Consider the following 17,041-nt stretch of genomic DNA (forward strand, 5'->3'; position numbering starts at 1 on the left):
TCTGTGTAGGTGCTGTCCAAAATGGAAGTCTCTTGTCTATAAAAGGATCAATCCCTGCACGGTCACCTTCCTTTAAGGGAAGGTGGGGGTCTGTCAGTGAGCTCACTAGTGCCAGCCAGGCAATTGCAAATGGACCAGGTAAAGGTCACATTCCTGGGAGAGGCTGAAAGTGCAGTTGTGTTAGGGGTTAGGTCTTGGTCTGCCCAGTTTGAGTTTAGCACAACTGACTCCATTTGAAGCCTGTCTTTTCTTGAGTTCACATCCTAGGGTTGGTTTGTATTTCCTTTCAGCCTTGTAAGGAGATCTCCGTCTCTCTCTCCTGGCTTCTATATGCCAGAGGAGTTGGCTGTAGTGTAGCTTTTGTTTCTTTGAAGATAATCTGTTGAGGCTCATCTTCTCTTTTCTTTCTTTTTTTTCTTTTCTTTCTTTCTTTTTATTTTGTTTTGTTTTATTTGCCTGCTTCATCTTCTCTTTTCTTTCTTTCTTTTTATTTTGTTTTGTTTTATTTGCCTGCTTCCTTTAAAAAATTTTCTTCCTCTCTGACTGGATTACCATTTTATTTATTAAGATACGCATTTCATCTTATTTATCTTGCTAATTCACTGGCACTCTTCATAGGCTAATTGGTGCCCTTCATTGTTTTGGAAATATCCAGCCAGCACCTCTTTAAATACTGTTTCTATCTGTTCCTTCTTTCCTTTCTTCTCAGACTCTGATCATATTTAACAAGACCTGATCACTGAATTTCCTTCTCTGTGTGCTGGATTTGGGATACTTCTAGTTTACTTACACTGTGTTTAACCTGCTGCTGAATATATCTGTGAAGTGTTTAATTTTAGTTACTGTGTTTTCCGTTTCTAGAAATTCTGTTTAGTTCATTTTAAAATCTCTGTATCACTTCTTCTAGTTTTATGTTTCCTGCAAATATATTTATCACTCATTTACATATGGTAAATTTATTTTTGCTTTTGCTCTGTGTCAGTCTTTTTACCCCCTTCATTGTTTCTGTTGGTTCATATAGATAAATTTTAGGATTGAGATATTTACCATATTAGGTACTTTCTCATAAGTCACTTACAGAAATTTCATCTGGTTTTTAACTGTCTCATTTATCATATTCACCTGTCATTTAACTGATTTGTATGTTTTTAATGTGGAAGCATACTTAGCTTTGGAGACTGTGTTTGATATGTGATCTTCATTACGTTGTAGACAAACTAGTATACCGATTATCTAGTATAAATTACTTTGTCATTGGTAGGAGTTTCTCTCTGACCTAGGATACAGTGAGTTTTCATGCATGTTACCTATATATTTGACAGGAAGATGGGGTGTAGAGTTCTTTAGATCATACTTGTTATTTGTATCAATATCAGTGGTGGGGAAACTTTCTATAAAAGACCAGGTGGGGGATCCCTGGGTGGCGCAGCGGTTTGGCGCCTGCCTTTGGCCCAGGGCACGATCCTGGAGACCCGGGATCGAATCCCACGTCGGGCTCCTGGTGCATGGAGCCTGCTTCTCCCTCTGCCTATGTCTCTGCCTCTCTCTCTCTCTGTGTGACTATCATAAATAAATAAAAATTAAAAAAAAAAAAAGACCAGGTGGTAAATCTGTCAGGCCATGGGGGCCATTAGTGGTGGGGGCCAACTCCTTATCTCGACTGCCATTGTGTGGGTCTGCCATAGACCACACACCAAGGTGGGTGTGATAGCATCCTGGTAGGACTTCATTTTCAAAACAGGCAACAGATGGATAGGCCTCTGTGCTTGTCCTTACAGTGTCCATCTGTTTCATGTACTGGATTCTCATAGAGCAGATCAAAACTTCCCTTGTTTGTTGTGTATTTACTGTCTGTATTCTCAGAACATGTTTCAGAAAAAATCAGTACAGTTGTGTCTATTTCTAGTCCTTGTTCCCTGTAAGGGATTTTGTCTATGTTCCAGCTGTCTGTTGCCACAATATTACTGTTTAACAATCCACTCCTAGAGTTACTGGCTGAAAACAATAAGCATATATTTAGCCCTTGTGCTTATGCAGGAGTGATTTAGTCTGGATCCATCAAGCAGGCCTAGTCCTGCTCGGTAGCTGGCCCACGCAGCTGGTCCATGATGGACCCCTTGGGACAGCTAGTATGACTCCGCCTTTTCCCATCCTTCCTCCTCCTGCATGCTGGGTGGTTCTGGCGTGCTCTGAGTGTAGGTGAAAGAGACCTGTAGGTGTTGGTGGAGCCCCTGCCCTTTGCACCATTGGCTGATAAACTTTACATGGCTGCCCTTGCCTGGGGATTGGGAGGAACAGCGTAGTACTTGCACTCAGCCATTGAGGACAGCAAAATATCATCTGTTCTTTTTCTTGGACACCTGTTATCAAAAAAATTTTTTATACCACTCTTGGTTTTAGTCCCAAATTGATGTATTACTTTGTTTTGAGAGAAACTTTTCAGAATTATTTGAGAAATGTAAGTTTAAAATTAAAAACAAACACATTTTATAGCAAATTTTTTCCTTTCCCTAAATTGAATGTTTTTTCAGCCTGAAGTATCTCATGTGGTTTTTTTTCCCTCATGTGTTTTATTATAATGACAAACCATTTACTAAAATAAAAATAATAAAACGTACAAACTTAGTTTTTCTGAAATCAGCTTACTTAGATGAAAATGTGTAAGATTCTCAGCCAAGATGGCATACGAGGATCTTGAATTCACCTCCTCCCATGGACACACCGAGACTGCAACAACATGTAGAACATCTCTCTTTGAGAAGGACCTGAAGACTAGGAGAACAGGTTTTCCATGGCTAAAGGTATAAAGAAAAAGGCACATTGATAATGATAGGAGAGGCAGAGATGCGATCTGATCGAGACCCACTTCCAGGCACTGCAGTCCACAAGAAGGAAGAATATCACAGACGTGGAGTAAAAATGTAGTGTATTTGTTCTAACTGAAGCCCCCTCAACTTAAAACAGATGCTATATACATAGGTGTTATATGAACCTCATGTAACCACAAACTAGAAACTGATCATCGATACACAAAGAAGAATCTAAACATAACACTGAATAATGTCATCAAATTTTAAGGGAAGAAAGCAAGAGAACAAGAAACGAATGGAGTACTATAAAACAACCAGAAAGCAATGAGCAAAATGGCAGTAAGTGTATCCAATCAATAATTACTTTAAAGAAATTAACTGCTACAATCAAAAGATACAGGGCAGAAAACAAAAAGAACTAGGGTGACTGAATGGATAAAAAAAGAAGACCCATCAGATGTTGCCTACAGGTTACTCACTTCAGACCTAAAGACAGGCAGAAAGTGAGGGGTTAGAAAAAGGTCCTCCATGCAAATGGAAATGAAAAGAAAGGCTTGGGTAGCAATATGTGTGTCAGAACATATTTTACAACAAAAACTGTAATAAGAGACAAAAAGAACATTACAAAGCTGAAGGGATCAAGTAGATATAACAATTGTAAATATCTATGTATTCAATACACCATCTAAATATACAAAGCAGCTGTTACAGACATAGAGGAAGAAAATGGCAGCAATACAGAAACAGTAAGAGGGTTTCATAGCCCACTTACATCAGTCTTCCAGACAGAAGATGAGAGAAGAGTGGCTTTGAACAACACTTTTACCTCATTGACTTCATAGGTATATGTAAAACATCCCATCCAGAATCAGTAGAATACATAAAATTTTAGTGCACATGGAACATTCTTTAGGATAAATTGCATGTTAGGCCACAAAACAAGTCTCCATAAATTCAGGATTGGAATCCTATCAAGGGCAGGTCCTTTTCAGAGCACAGCAGTATGAAACTAGAAATCAGTTACAAGAGAATGTAGAAGGAATACAAGCACATGGAGGTGAAACAACATCAAATCGACAAATCAAAGAGGACTTAAAAAGTATCTTGAGACAAATGAAAATGAAAACACAATGTTCCAAGATGAATTCAGTAATGTTGTACATACAAAACTAATATACAGAAATATGTTGCAAATATATACAAACCAGTATAAAGAAAAATCAAGAAAACAATTCCGTTTACAAGTGCATCAAAAAAGAATAAAATAACCTGGGAATAAATTTACCCAAGGAGGTAAAAGACCTGTACTCTGAAAACTCTAAGGCATTGATGAAAGAAATTGAAAATGATACAAATAAATGGAAAAACATACCCTGTTTATAGGTTGGAAGAATTAATACTGTTAAAATGTTCATGCTACCCAATGCAATCTACAGATTTAATGCAATCCCTATTAAAATACCAACAGCTTTTTTCACAGAACTAGAATAGTCTTAAAATTTGTGTGAAACCAGAAAAGACCCCTAATTGTGAAAGCAATTTTGAGAAAGAACAAAGCTGGAGACATCATACTCCCTGATTTCAAGATACATTACAAAGTTACAGTTATCAAAACAGTGTGGTACAGGTAAGAAAACCAGACACATAGTGGAACTTCATAAAGACCTCAGAACAAACCCACACCTATATAGTCAATTAACCTAGGACAATATACAACAGAGAAGACAGTCTCTTAAAAAATGGTGTTAAGAAAACTGGACAGCTATATGCAAGAGAATGAAAGTGGACCATTTTTCCTTTTTTTTTTTTTTTAAGAGATTATTTATTCATGAGAGACACACAGAGAGAGAGAGGCAGAGACATAGCCAGAGGGAGAAGAAGGCTTCTCACAGGGAGCCCGATGTGGGACTTGATCCCACTACCTCTAGATCACACCCTGAGCCAAAGACAGATGTTCAATCACTGAGCCACCCAGGCATCCCTGAAACTGGACCATTTTCTTCCACCATACAAAGAATAAGCTCAAGGCATAATAACCTAAGTGTAAGACCTGAAACTCTAAAACTCCTAAAAGGAAACACAGGCTCTAAGCTCTTGGGTATCAGTCTCAGTAATATGTTTTTGGATCTTTCTCCTCAGGCATAGGCACCAAAAAAGCAAAAATAAGCAATTGGGACTATGTCTATTTTGCATAAGCTTTTGCATAGTTAAGGAAACCAACAAAACAAAAAGGCAACCAACCTACCAAATGGAAGAAGATATTTGCAGATAATGTATTCTAAGGGGTCAATATCCAAAATATAAAGAACTCATAGAACTCAAGAACAAAACAACAAACAATTCAATTTAAAAATGTACAGCAGGACAGACCAGGTGGCTCAGTGGTTTGGCGCCGCCTTTGGCCCAGGGTGTGGTCCTGGAGACCTGGGATCGAGTCCCACATTGGGTTCCCTGCATGGAGCAGGGATCGAGTCCCTCTGCCTGTGTCTCTGCTTCTCTCTCTCTCTCTCTCCCCCTCTCCCTCTCTCTCTGTCTCTATGTCTCTCATGAATAAAGTCTTAAAAAAAAATCTCCTAAATACAACCTTTATTTTTTTGTAAATTTATTTTTTATTGGTGTTCAATTTGCCAACATATAGAATAACACCCAGTGCTCATCCCATCAAGTGCCCTCCTCAGTGCCCATCACCCAGTCACCCCCACCTCCCACCCACCTCCCCTTCCCCCACCCCTAGTTTGTTTCCCAGTTAGGAGTCTCTCATGTTCTGGCTACCTTTCTGATATTTCCCACTCATTTTTTCTCCTTTCCCCTTTATTCCCTGTCACTATTTTTTATATTCCCCAAGTGAATGAGACCATATAATGTTTGTTCTTCTATGATTGACTTATTTCACTCAGCATAATACCCCCCAGTCCCATCCATGTCGAAGCAAATGGTGGGTATTTGTTGTTTCTAATGGCTGAGTAATATTCCATTGTATACATAGACCACAGCTTCTTTATCCATTCATCTTTTGATGGACACCGAGGCTCCTTCCACAGTTTAGCTACCGTGGACATTGCTGCTATAAACATCGGGGTGCAGGTGTCCCGGTGTTTCATTGCATCTGTATCTTTGGGGTAAATCCCCAGCAGTCCAATTGCTGGGTCATAGGGCAGGTCTATTTTTAACTCTTTGAGGAACCTCCACACAGTTTTCCAGAGTGGCTGTACCAGTTCACATTCTAACCAACAGTGCAGGAGGGTTCCCATTTCTCCACATCCTCTCCAACATTTGTGGTTTCCTGCCTTGTTAATTTTCCCCATTCTCACTGGTGTGAGGTGGTATCTCATTGTGGTTTTGATTTATAAATACACCTTTAAAAAAAAAAATGGGCAACAGACCTGAGTAGACATTTTTCTTTTTTTCATGGAATGAATGAATGAATGAATGAATGATTTATTTATTCATGTATGTATGTATGTATGTATGTATTTATTTGGAAGGGGGAGTGTGTAAGCAGGGCAGGGGCAGAGGGAGAAGGAGAGAAACTGAAACAGATTCTGCTCCATGTGGAGCTGTTGTGGGGCTCAATCTCCTGACCCTGCAATCATGAGCGAAAATCAAGAGTTGGCCACTCAGTTGACTGTGCCACCCAGGCACCCCTGAGTAGATGTTTTTTCAAAGTAGACATACATACAGATAACCTCAACATCACTCTCATCATCAGGGAAGTGTAGATCAGAACCACAATGAGCTCTACCACCTCCCTGTCACAATGGTAAGTATCAAAAAGACAGGATGATAAAGCAAGTGTTGGCAAAGATGCAGAGAGAAGGGAACCCTCATACACTGTTGGTGGGAATGGAAGTTGATATAGCCAGTTTAGAAAATGGTATGGAAGTTCCTCAAAAAATTAAAAAGTACCTTATGATATAGCAATCCCACTCCTGGCTATTCAAAGAAAATGAAAACAGTAATTTGAAAAGATTTCTGTACCCCCATGTTTATCGTAGCATTATTTACAATAGCCAGGATATGGAAGCAGCTCAAGTGTCTTTCAGTAGAAGAGTGAATAAAGATGTGATACACATACACACTGGAATATTACTCACCCATAAAAAGAAATGAGCTCTTGTCATGTGTGGCAGCGTACATGAACCTAGAGAGTATCGTTATACTAAGCAATAAAAGAGAAGGATGCATGCCTTTTACTTAGATGTGGAATCTAAGACACAAAACAAATTAGCAAAACAAAACAGAAACAGACTCCTGAAGACAGAGAACAATTAGTGATTCCTGGAGGGGAGCAGGGAGGAAGGCTAAAATAGGCGAAGGGGATTCGGATGTGTAAACTCCCAATTATAAATAGTCATGGGATTTGAAGTTCAGCACAGAGAAGACAGCCGATAATATTGTAATAATTATGTATGGTACCGAGTAGTTGCTAGACCTATTGTGGGGATTGTTTCATAATATATATATATGTTGAGTCATGATGTGGTACACCTGAAAGTGGTATAATATTGCCTATCAAGGACTTTAATGAAGAAAAATAGTAAAGCCGAGTTGCAGGGGCGGGGGAGAGTGGAAGGAAAGTAGAAAATATGTGATACTGTGGCTATAGACAAGCAAAGCTTATTTCTGAAGTGCTGCCTCTGTGCCACTGTCTTTTAAGCGTCTGCCAGGTACTCTGTAACTGAAGGCCAATGTGTTAGTGAAGCTTTACCCGTGGGAATGAAGGGAGCATGCTTACAACCACAGTTGGGTAAAGTAGACCCAGGTTTGAGTACAGAAAGGATGAAAACAATATGGTGCCGAAGGTCTTGGATCCTGGCAGAAATCAGGGGGATTCCTTTTGAACTGGAGAAGGTGTGGTGGATGCAGAAGGGCGCAGGCAGCAGACAGCACCTGTGGAGATGCAGAAGTTGGGAATCAAGGTGTTGCATGCGTATGTGTGGCCAAGGTGGATATCCACAGGGCAGAGGGGATGCGAGAGACCCTGCAGAGCCTGTGTGACTGGGGAGAAGAGAGATGCCTTTGGAGACAGGGTACAGGAGCGGTGTCACATGGGCTCACTGTGGGGGTTGCTGGAGAGTTCAGTGCTCACCAGGGCTTCCTTTGACCTGGGTTGTGCCCCGGCATTGGGTGCTGAACTCTGGGTGGCATCATTCCATAGATCTCAGGACTTCCTGCAGCCATGCAGTGCTGTCCCGATGCAGAATCAGAGAGCAGGGGAAAGGGCAGCTTTGTGCATGGTTGCTGGCTGCCGGTTGCATGCAATGAACACTGAAGGGAAAGGCAAGATCAAAGAGATTTAAGGTTCCTGGTCCTGGCCCGAGCATGGTGGAAGACTTGCAACAGTAGGAAGACTAGAGTGCAGGTGGGGGATGTGGAGGACAGGGGGCTGAGGATTGGGGAGGTTGGACAGGAGGAGCCGGGGGTGCTGATCTGGGCCAGTTTGGGCAGAACGGGCCCTGGGTGTGTCTGCTGAGGATTCTGGGAGCCAGTTGCTGGTGTGGACAGGGAGGGACCCAGACTCCTCCCAGCCTTACACTTTGCCATCCTCATCATGAGGCTTTTCGTTCACAGCCTATGGGCTTAGGCTCCACAAGGAGCAGCAGGTTCCATTGTTAAACAGTCGTCCTGTGTGTGTTTGCTTAGCTTCTAACCTACTAGTGTGCACGGAGTGCCTTCTTTTGCAAGTATTTTGCCATAAGCATGGTGTCTTTTGCCTCATCTCTTTGATGAGATGCTATTTCAACTTCATTTATTAGTTCTGTAGCAGTATTATTTGGGCCCTTAGTGGGTTTCTTAGCTCTGCAGTCTTCTTCACGTCTCAGTTTTGATTTATCATTGCCCTTGCCTCTCGCATATCGATTTCATGTCCCTCTGCATCACGGAAGCTTTGCATTAGTCCTTGCATGGCGCTCCCTCAGTGAAGAACAGTGTCCCTGGCATGCGTGTGCTGTCGCTGTGCCCTGTGGGTGGCTTGTGTGGTCTCCCCAGAGGAGTGAGGAGGCCAGCGTAATTTGGGGGAGCCACCGTGCTGGTGTGCTTTCATCACCCACATGCTTCTTTATCGTGAGCCTCTGTCGGGACTGCTGTTCTGCTACACGGTGCGTGAACTTTGGGTTGAGGGCTACGTACTGCCTGTGTTCCTGTCATCTGAGGGGATGGGAGGAGGGAACAGGAAGAGCAGGACTCATCCCTTGGGCACTGGAAGCAGCCTTGTGGTGCAGCTGTGCAGAAGCCTTGCCCCAGGCTCCTTCTGCCTCATCAGGGCCATACCTGTTTCCCATGAGATACACCCTTGTACACCCTGTTCCCCAGCTAGGGACAGGGGCTGGGACTCTGAGGACAGCAGGGCTCTGCGCCTGCCCCAGTCTCCCACCTCCAACCCCTGTAACACTGCTGGCAGCTTGAGATAGGAAGGCTTAGCGAAATCCAGGTGTGTGCCTGTTTGGCGGCCGGGGGGCGGGGGGGCGCATCCCAGGGAGCGGGGGCGTCCCAGGAGGAATGAGAGGGCAGCAGGAGGAGTGGCCTGGTTTGCGTGTTGGCCCCATGCCTGACTGACCTTGACATGGGGCCTCTGTTTCCCTGTCTATGTGAAGGGCACCGGTGGTCCTGCATCATAAGGGGGTTGGGAGGAGCAGAGGGGCTAATGCCTGTGAGTCGAGTGGGGCCAGTTCGCTGCTCCCAGCAGGTGTCTGCTCCCCCCAGTAGGTATTTGTAAACCACCTGCTTGGGCACTTCTCCCCCTCTGTTACCCTTGATCCCTGTGATCTTGCTTCCATAAGATCATTTTTGCCTTCCTCGTCACTCAATTCTTGCTGATCGTTGGCAGTCATTAGATAATCATGATCCTTTCTGCCTTCCTTGTCCAGATTTCCTCTCATCAGATAAAAGCCAAAATGGCATCTGACCATTCTGTGTGGGACAGCACGTGAGGAGAAAGGCCTGTCTCTCGAAAAGTGCTTCGTTTTTTAAATTTGTCATGGGAATGCCTTCACACTCTTTGTCCTCACATAAGAGATGGGTTGTGGTAGCCCCGACACAGGTCTTGCCCACACACCAGCTTTGCCCCATGTGGCCTGACCTTGAAATCTGTCATGTGTGTTTCCTGGCCTGATTTTCTACAATTATGCCATAGGATTGTGGCACTTCTCTTTCCTTGCTGTTCCCCACCTTTTATTTCCTCTCCCACATTGAGTTTTCAACTAATTTTTGTTAATTGTTAAAGAAAAAGGCTAGGAATTAGCAGTGAGCTAGCCAAGGATCTGTCCTACAAAAATCTGCGGTATACATGTTAAATCTGTAATTGATGCATATTATGTTTCCAGTGTCTAAAGAATTTTCCATTTCAAATACTGAGAGTATGGCTTAATTTTAATATTTGCATCTCAAACTTAATTTTTCAAAGGAACATCTTTGTCAATCCATTGTTAACATCAGCCACCACATTTTGCACAATGAGGGTAAAAGAACTTTTATTGTTCTTACTAGGATGGCAGTAATTAATAGTTGTCGCCTCTGAAAGTTCCATTCAGATGTCCTCCTAGAACAGGGGGAAGACAGGGATTACTTCTCCGGAGCCTCCTATGTGTGCTGTGTGATCAGCAGGACTCTGGGAGTGGGTGAAGGGGAACAAGGGAGAGGCTAGTCTGTCCCCTCCGGGCCTTTGCCCTTATCCTCAGCAGCATATACAAGAGGTGAGCTGTGAGATTTGGGGAGAAAAGGAAAGAGCATTAGCATTTACTCAAGGTAATTTCACATATATTTTGTATCCATCTGTGCCTTAAGGTAGTTTGAAATACGAAATCCTAATATAAATATATGAAAACATCTTTATTAAACCTGCATCTGAAGTTTCTGTGCATTTATGAGCAAGCTGAGTAAGTAGGAGCAAAATGAGTAACTGGGAAGTCTACAGGTACAGTGTTTGGGGTTTTACCCCACCATTTTATTGTGAGAGTTTTGTCATTTTAAATGATTTCTGTTAATACTATACAATGAACATTTGAAAAATACATATCAGATAATTGTTATAAATTAGCCAGCTGAGCTTGAAAAGGCAAAAGCTGTGGGAGAACTCGTGTGTGTTGTGTGTTGTGGGAGCTGCTGGTTCAGGATGAGGTTGGAATTGATGGAGAGTATGTGTTTGTTTTATTTCATTTTGGATGTGGGGAGAAGGTTACTTGTTTTTGACAGGTTTTCTTCTTGCGGCATGAGTTAAGAGTTATGAAAAACTGACTGGGTGTTGGATGTATCTTACAGAAATAATTTGTTTCCAGTAAGTTAAGAGTTGCTTCATCTTGCTTGGATATGCTCTGAAGAGTGGCTCATTCTCTCCACTAATATGAAACAGTTGTTGACTATTCCCCTAAATAACAGAGCCTCATACTGTCATTTCACCGGCTAGTTGGCACTTGTCCCAATCAGGAGCAATGCTGATTAGTTCATCTTTGTAGTTTCAGCCACTGTGAAATGCCATGCTCATTTTATTTTGCTCATTTTGCTCTTTGTTTTCTGTTCACAGTTGAAACAAAAAAAGTGAGCTGGCCACCCTGTCCCGCACCCTCCTGGGGGTAGGTGGGGGGGAGGGGTGTGGGGGTTGCGCCTGGTCTTCGGCTCCACCTCTTCTGCGCCTCTGGCCTTTTCCTGCATTAGGAGCCCTAAGAACCATAGGATGAGGTAGAGGCAGGCCTGCATCAGCCACAGAGAGTGAGGGGGAGGAAGGTCTGCCCCCAGAATGGGAGGTGGACACAAGTGTGCGGGTCTTCTGTTTTGTGGACATTGCATTGAAATACATTTTTCTGCAACAACATGTTGCCCGTAGGAATTGACCACTGTGTGCTCTTGTGAAGCTTTCTGCCATTGTGCACTGCCCTGATACTGATAATCCATCTATCCTTTGTTCCAGTTTTGTTCCTACGCTAACTCCCACTAAGACTTCGTTCTAACAACAGAAGGGTAACTGTTTGGGAAGCCATGCCTCTTCTGTCTTCTAGAGGGAGGTGGCTTGCTGTTAGGAGAAGCAGGTGGGCTGCAGAATCAGACTCCCCTCCTTCACCCCCTGGTTTACCTGATGGGCACGGGTGACCTCTCTGAGCCTTTGATCCTCTGATGTGTGAAATGAGGACTAATGATAGTAGCAGCCCCAAAGCATTCGTGCAAAAAGTATAAGAAATAGGGTGTTAAATGACATAGTACATAATGGTTGCTATTTATCTATTAATAATGGCTCTGCTGTGCCAGAATCTTCAAATTTTTTATCATGTGACCTGCTTTTGATAAGGAAAAAGAGTATTCAGATCTTCATGTCCACTCCACTGTTTAGTCATTTTGTCACATGTTTGTGTGTATTGTTTCATTTATCAATAATACCTTACAGTGACTGTGCTTATCCAGATGTCTGTGATATCCAGGGAGAAAATATGTGCGTATCGATAAGTCTTCACATGTGTTTTTAGTCCTTTTCTAGACCCCTCATTTAACGGAAGAGTTGGGTCCAGTTTTTATGAAGCACCAAAGGGTCCACTCTTTATTGTTATAGTTAAATTAATACATTTTAGAAAGGCTAGAAGCACCACTGATGTGATAGTTGACAAAGACTATGTTTTTCATAGGATGAGCTTTGCAGAAGGAACATCTTCTGTATTATACTCTCCCCATCTTCCCCTGTTACTTTTTAAAGATAATGGTTAACATGTTCTGTTCATCTCTTCCTTAATTTTGAAAGACTGGAGGATGATTTTGAAGTTTTGGAAAATACCGTGTGAATGTGCCCTGGAAAAACTGCTTTCGGTAAAGTACAGGTGAGCAGAAGAAGAGATGGCTTTTAGAGCATGGGCTGTCCACTACCCAGTCTTTGTGCTTGGCAGGCTCTCAATGTCCACACCATGTGGGGCCCCTTCCCTCATGAGGCCTGGGCATACAGACTGCCAAAAGAATGTGGCAGGAGACAGGGGAAATCACTCCCAGGTCTGTATTGGTACATTGCTCACCGTAGGGAGCCACTTGCCAGGTCATGAGGCAGCCCTATGGAGTGGCTCATGGGGCGGAGATGCAGAAGCAAGCAGCCAAGAGGCAACCTAGACACAGCATAGGGCTGTGGCCTCCACGGTAGTGTAAGAACAGGCGAACTGTATGGTTTCTGACGTTCTCCCTTCTCATGTGGGCATGACAAAGGTTATACAGACTGTAGAACATGCATTGCCTCCTTCTCCCTTTGTGCAAAGCACTTTCCTGCTGGATAGATGAGCTAGGGGTAGGTCGTGCACCTTAGCTGCTTATGGATTAAGGTGCTGTACATGTTAAAATGAACTGTAGATCTTATCAGAGTTTCTTTGGTTTTGCAACAGAAACAAACATTGCAGCCAAAAAGGAGCTCACAGGAGGATGAAGGGACAGGAGACTGACCTGCGTGGTCCAGTGCTGTGGCTGCAGACCACATGTCTGTTTAAATTGATTAAGATGAACTAAGGTGAAAACATGAGCCACACTCAGCACGTTTCAAGTGCAGGGCAGCACTCTGTGGCTAATGACTCCTGTATTGGATGGGTCACACATACACCTTTTCCCCCATCACAGAACGTTTTGTGTGGCAGCACGGCATTAGCCAGACTTGTCTAAAATCTGATGCTTGAGTTGGTGAAGCTAACTGCTCCCTTAATTCTGCCCTCTCTCCGTGCATGATTCAGACTGTAGGAGAGTGTCATCTGCCTGTGGCTTGTCTGTGCTGGGGTGGGAGAGAGGTCCCGGTGGAAGCGTCTGGCAGTCCTCGGGCCACTGAGTGCAGAGCCCCTGCAGCTCCGAAGGGTGGCGGAGGGCAGTGCGGGGCAGTATGGTGGAGGACACGGGGCAGCCCGGAATAGGCACACGTCTACCCTGGCAGTCTTTACAGTGGTTTTAAAAACTATGATTTTGTATTTCATCTGGTATATAACAGTCTCTTTTTTCAAAAGTCAAAATAAATATAACAGGGCTTCAAGTATTTGTTGTAGAAATTATACATAAATATTTTAAAGGAAATATATTTTTTTTTCTTAATGAATAAAACCTTTGCATACTTATTCCTCTGACAGTGAATGGGAGACTGGTCAAGAAAGCTTTCTAGAGTACATTTTAATGAAAACTAAGTCACAAAGGTTTTGATTTTTTTTTTTTTTTTTTTTTTTGGCAGCTTAATTTGCTCTGGAAAAAATATTTTTAATGTCTAACCTTTTTTCCTCTGCCCCAATTCTGAAAATTTTTTAGCTTTTATTTACAAGGCTCCTTTAGAATATACCACACAGAGCTCAAACTGATGTATTTCTCTTAGATTCTGCTGGAGTTTAGCTGGGTAGGTTTTTCTTCCCACTCATCCCTGTGTTATTTCTTTCTGTGTGCCCATGTGTGTTTTCTCTCACTACTTTACAACATGCTAAAAATCCTCGGGGAACAGAAAGTATTACAACACTTCAAGCATTGGTCACAAATTGAAGGATAAATATTTTTATGGTTTTTGTATGATTGTGACATGATCTATCATGAGACCAGTAAACACGCCATGTTTGTTCACATTGCACATTCCTCTTTGACCTTGATGTTTCATTATAAAAGCAAAAGGAAGTTGGTTTTGTAAACATCTAGGCCAGATCTATCAAGAAAGCTCTTGCCTAAAGCCTTGTGACAGAGTTTCACAGTGATCAGTTGCAACAGGCATTATAATCCAAAGCTAACATTTTCCTTCCACAATTCAAGGAAAAAGTAACTTTAATTGGCTTTCTATTTATGAGAGGGGATTTAGACATAATTCAAAAGCGATACTCAGTTCTAGAAGTCAGAGATCCTTTCTCATTATGGCAGCAGATGCCGTTAATGTGGTAGCTACATAACTTTTCAACTTGGTGTATTTGTTAGCAGTGTTCTCTGTATTACTGTGGCTTCTTTTTTCATGAAGTTGTAAAAGAAGGGAAAAGGTAAAGGATAAAAAAAGAAGCTTAAAAAACAGAAATAGAGAATATGGCATTTTCTACCTTGTAAATGTTACTGAAACATAATTTGTGATCCATAAGCTATGGCAGTTATTTATATATTACATTATAACTGATTGTGAATTGTCAAATAAAGCTTGCTTTAAACTGTTTAAATAATGTCAATATAACAAAAGGAAGGTAACATCTGTGTTTGGTTTATTTTAGACTTTCAGTTTAGGACTTTAGTCTGGGAGTCCCAGGTTGGGCCAGCAAGCCCACGAGGCTGTGAGGAATACAGAGCAGTGGGGGACATCGCCAAATAATGTGAAAATCTTGACCTCTTTTCCCTTTGCTGGCAAAAACAAGCTTGCTGTGTTTAAGCTATTGCTCATCTAAAGTTGCTACTTTAAAGTAAGTTTAAGTGGCATAACCTGAGGAGAGATTACATAGAACAGTCCTTGATGCCTTCTTAAAATAACAGATGTTAAATTCTGGGAAATTTTGAACAGGAACATAAAATTTCAAATATATTTTCATTCTATCCACATGGTAAGTAAACATGAGAACATTTTGTTACATGATTTATACAGTTTCACCAAGCAGGGTAGCAACTGCTCATTGCTTACTTGTTTCCATTTTCCCTTAGTGATAAGAGCCCAGGTTCATTCCCTATTTATGGCAAAATACCTGAACAAGACAAGACGGTAACCTTTCCTGCCACCTGCAACCACGTGACCAAGTTCTACCCAGTGAGGTGGAAGCAGAGGTGTTGGCTAGGGCTTAACCAGTGCCTCTGAAAGCACAGCACTCTTGCCTTTCCTTCTCCTTAGTTTGCACACATGATGACAAGACTTCAGCCTTTTTGAACCAGGAGATAACCTGGAGGACAGAGTATGCAGGTCAAGGACAGCAAAGGAGGAAGACAAGAGCTTGTGCTCTGACTTCTTTGCCGTTTATGATCTTGATGCAGCCTTGAAAAAACTCTCCTAGATTTTGTGGTTGACTTCAAAGGTTTCAAGGAAGTGGTCGAATCAGAGTAATAAAATTGTAGGTCCTGTGAAAGAGGCTGGATTTAATAGAGTGGTCAGTGAAAAGGTTGGAGATGTGGCAGCATCACACAGCGAAGCCTGACTGCCAAGGACTTGTTCCCCACATGCGTTTTGTTGGCACTCGTCCTCCATGCTCATCATCTTTTAGAAGAACGGAGCCTTGAAACTCAGCCCAGAATCACTGAAAGAATATGACTTTTGGGAAAGGCCCTACATCTTCGATATGCATTCGAAGTCATGGCTCTTGTACAGATGCTGGATTAAATGCCGCCCTGTGGAAAGGAACCAGGGCTCGGGGAAAGTGGCCCATTCAGGGTCTGGGGAGGAGATGTACTAGATGAGCTTGGAACATTTTGTGATCCTAGGGCAATGAGAAGTTATCAGAGACTATTACGGTCATATCAGAAGGTCGCTAGAGGCAGTCTACGTCTGTTCCCACTGGCCAAAGATGGGCCAGTTGGAACCTCCGTACAGATGAACCTGGTGCATGCTAATGCATCCATCAGATAATGTGAAAATCTGTAAGCCTGTGAAGGTTCTCAGAGACTAGAAACTTGTCACCTTTGACAGATTCTAGGGAGCCACATTGTTAATCCTGAAAATTAGTAAATGAAGGAAAAGAATCAACCATGGAAAAACTGCAGTTACAAACTCATTTTTGTTATTGATAGATTTCAAGCAAAAACGACAGACATCCATTTTAAGTATTTGCATCCTGTTTTTGTTTTTGTTTTTGTTTTGTCCCTGGCTTCTGACAGTGGTTCAGAGAGCTACCTGCTTCCAGAATGTGAGTGCCAAGAGCATGTTAGATTTGGATGTGAATGAGCCCTCTGACAGTTCTAAAATTGTTTATTTTCATCATATGTTTAATGGCATGAGGGAGGAAATATAATTCATACTTGACGGATTTGTTTTCTGCAACCAAACATACTCCCTCAGTGAATTCATTATGTGTTAAATAATTAGGTAATTGGTATTTAGAAATGCTAAATACTATGCAGAAATTGTGGTCAACTGTTGTTACCTGGCAGTTTAAGAGAGTTTTTCCAGCTCTTTTATTAATAGTTGGGGAAATGAGTTGGTGCTTTTGAAAGGACCAAGGAAATATTACTATTTTTCCGATTTAGAGTAGTAGGTTTCCAGTATCCCAATGTTTGCTATTCCACAGGTTTTAAAACAAAGAAAGCCTGTTTCAGGAGTTGTGATAATCGGCATCTTGTGTACATTACTCCCTCCTATCCCC

General features: G+C 42.2%; 1 protein-coding gene across 4 annotated transcripts in view; it reads left to right on the forward strand.

Moving 5' to 3' along the window:
* AUH (AU RNA binding methylglutaconyl-CoA hydratase) overlaps positions 1-17,041 on the forward strand; it is a 159,790-nt gene that overhangs the window by 124,672 nt on the left and 18,077 nt on the right. Inside the window, exon 7 of one of the 4 annotated variants that reach the window (XR_012037903.1) lies at positions 12,532-12,607. The exons of the other annotated variants lie outside the window; for them this stretch is intronic. The gene's annotated coding sequence lies outside the window, so the exon portion shown is untranslated. The remainder of the gene's footprint in view (positions 1-12,531; positions 12,608-17,041) is intronic. 4 annotated transcript variants of the gene reach the window in all.

This window comes from Canis lupus, chromosome 1 (genome assembly GCF_048164855.1).
Source record: "Canis lupus baileyi chromosome 1, mCanLup2.hap1, whole genome shotgun sequence".
Lineage (NCBI taxonomy): Eukaryota > Metazoa > Chordata > Mammalia > Carnivora > Canidae > Canis > Canis lupus.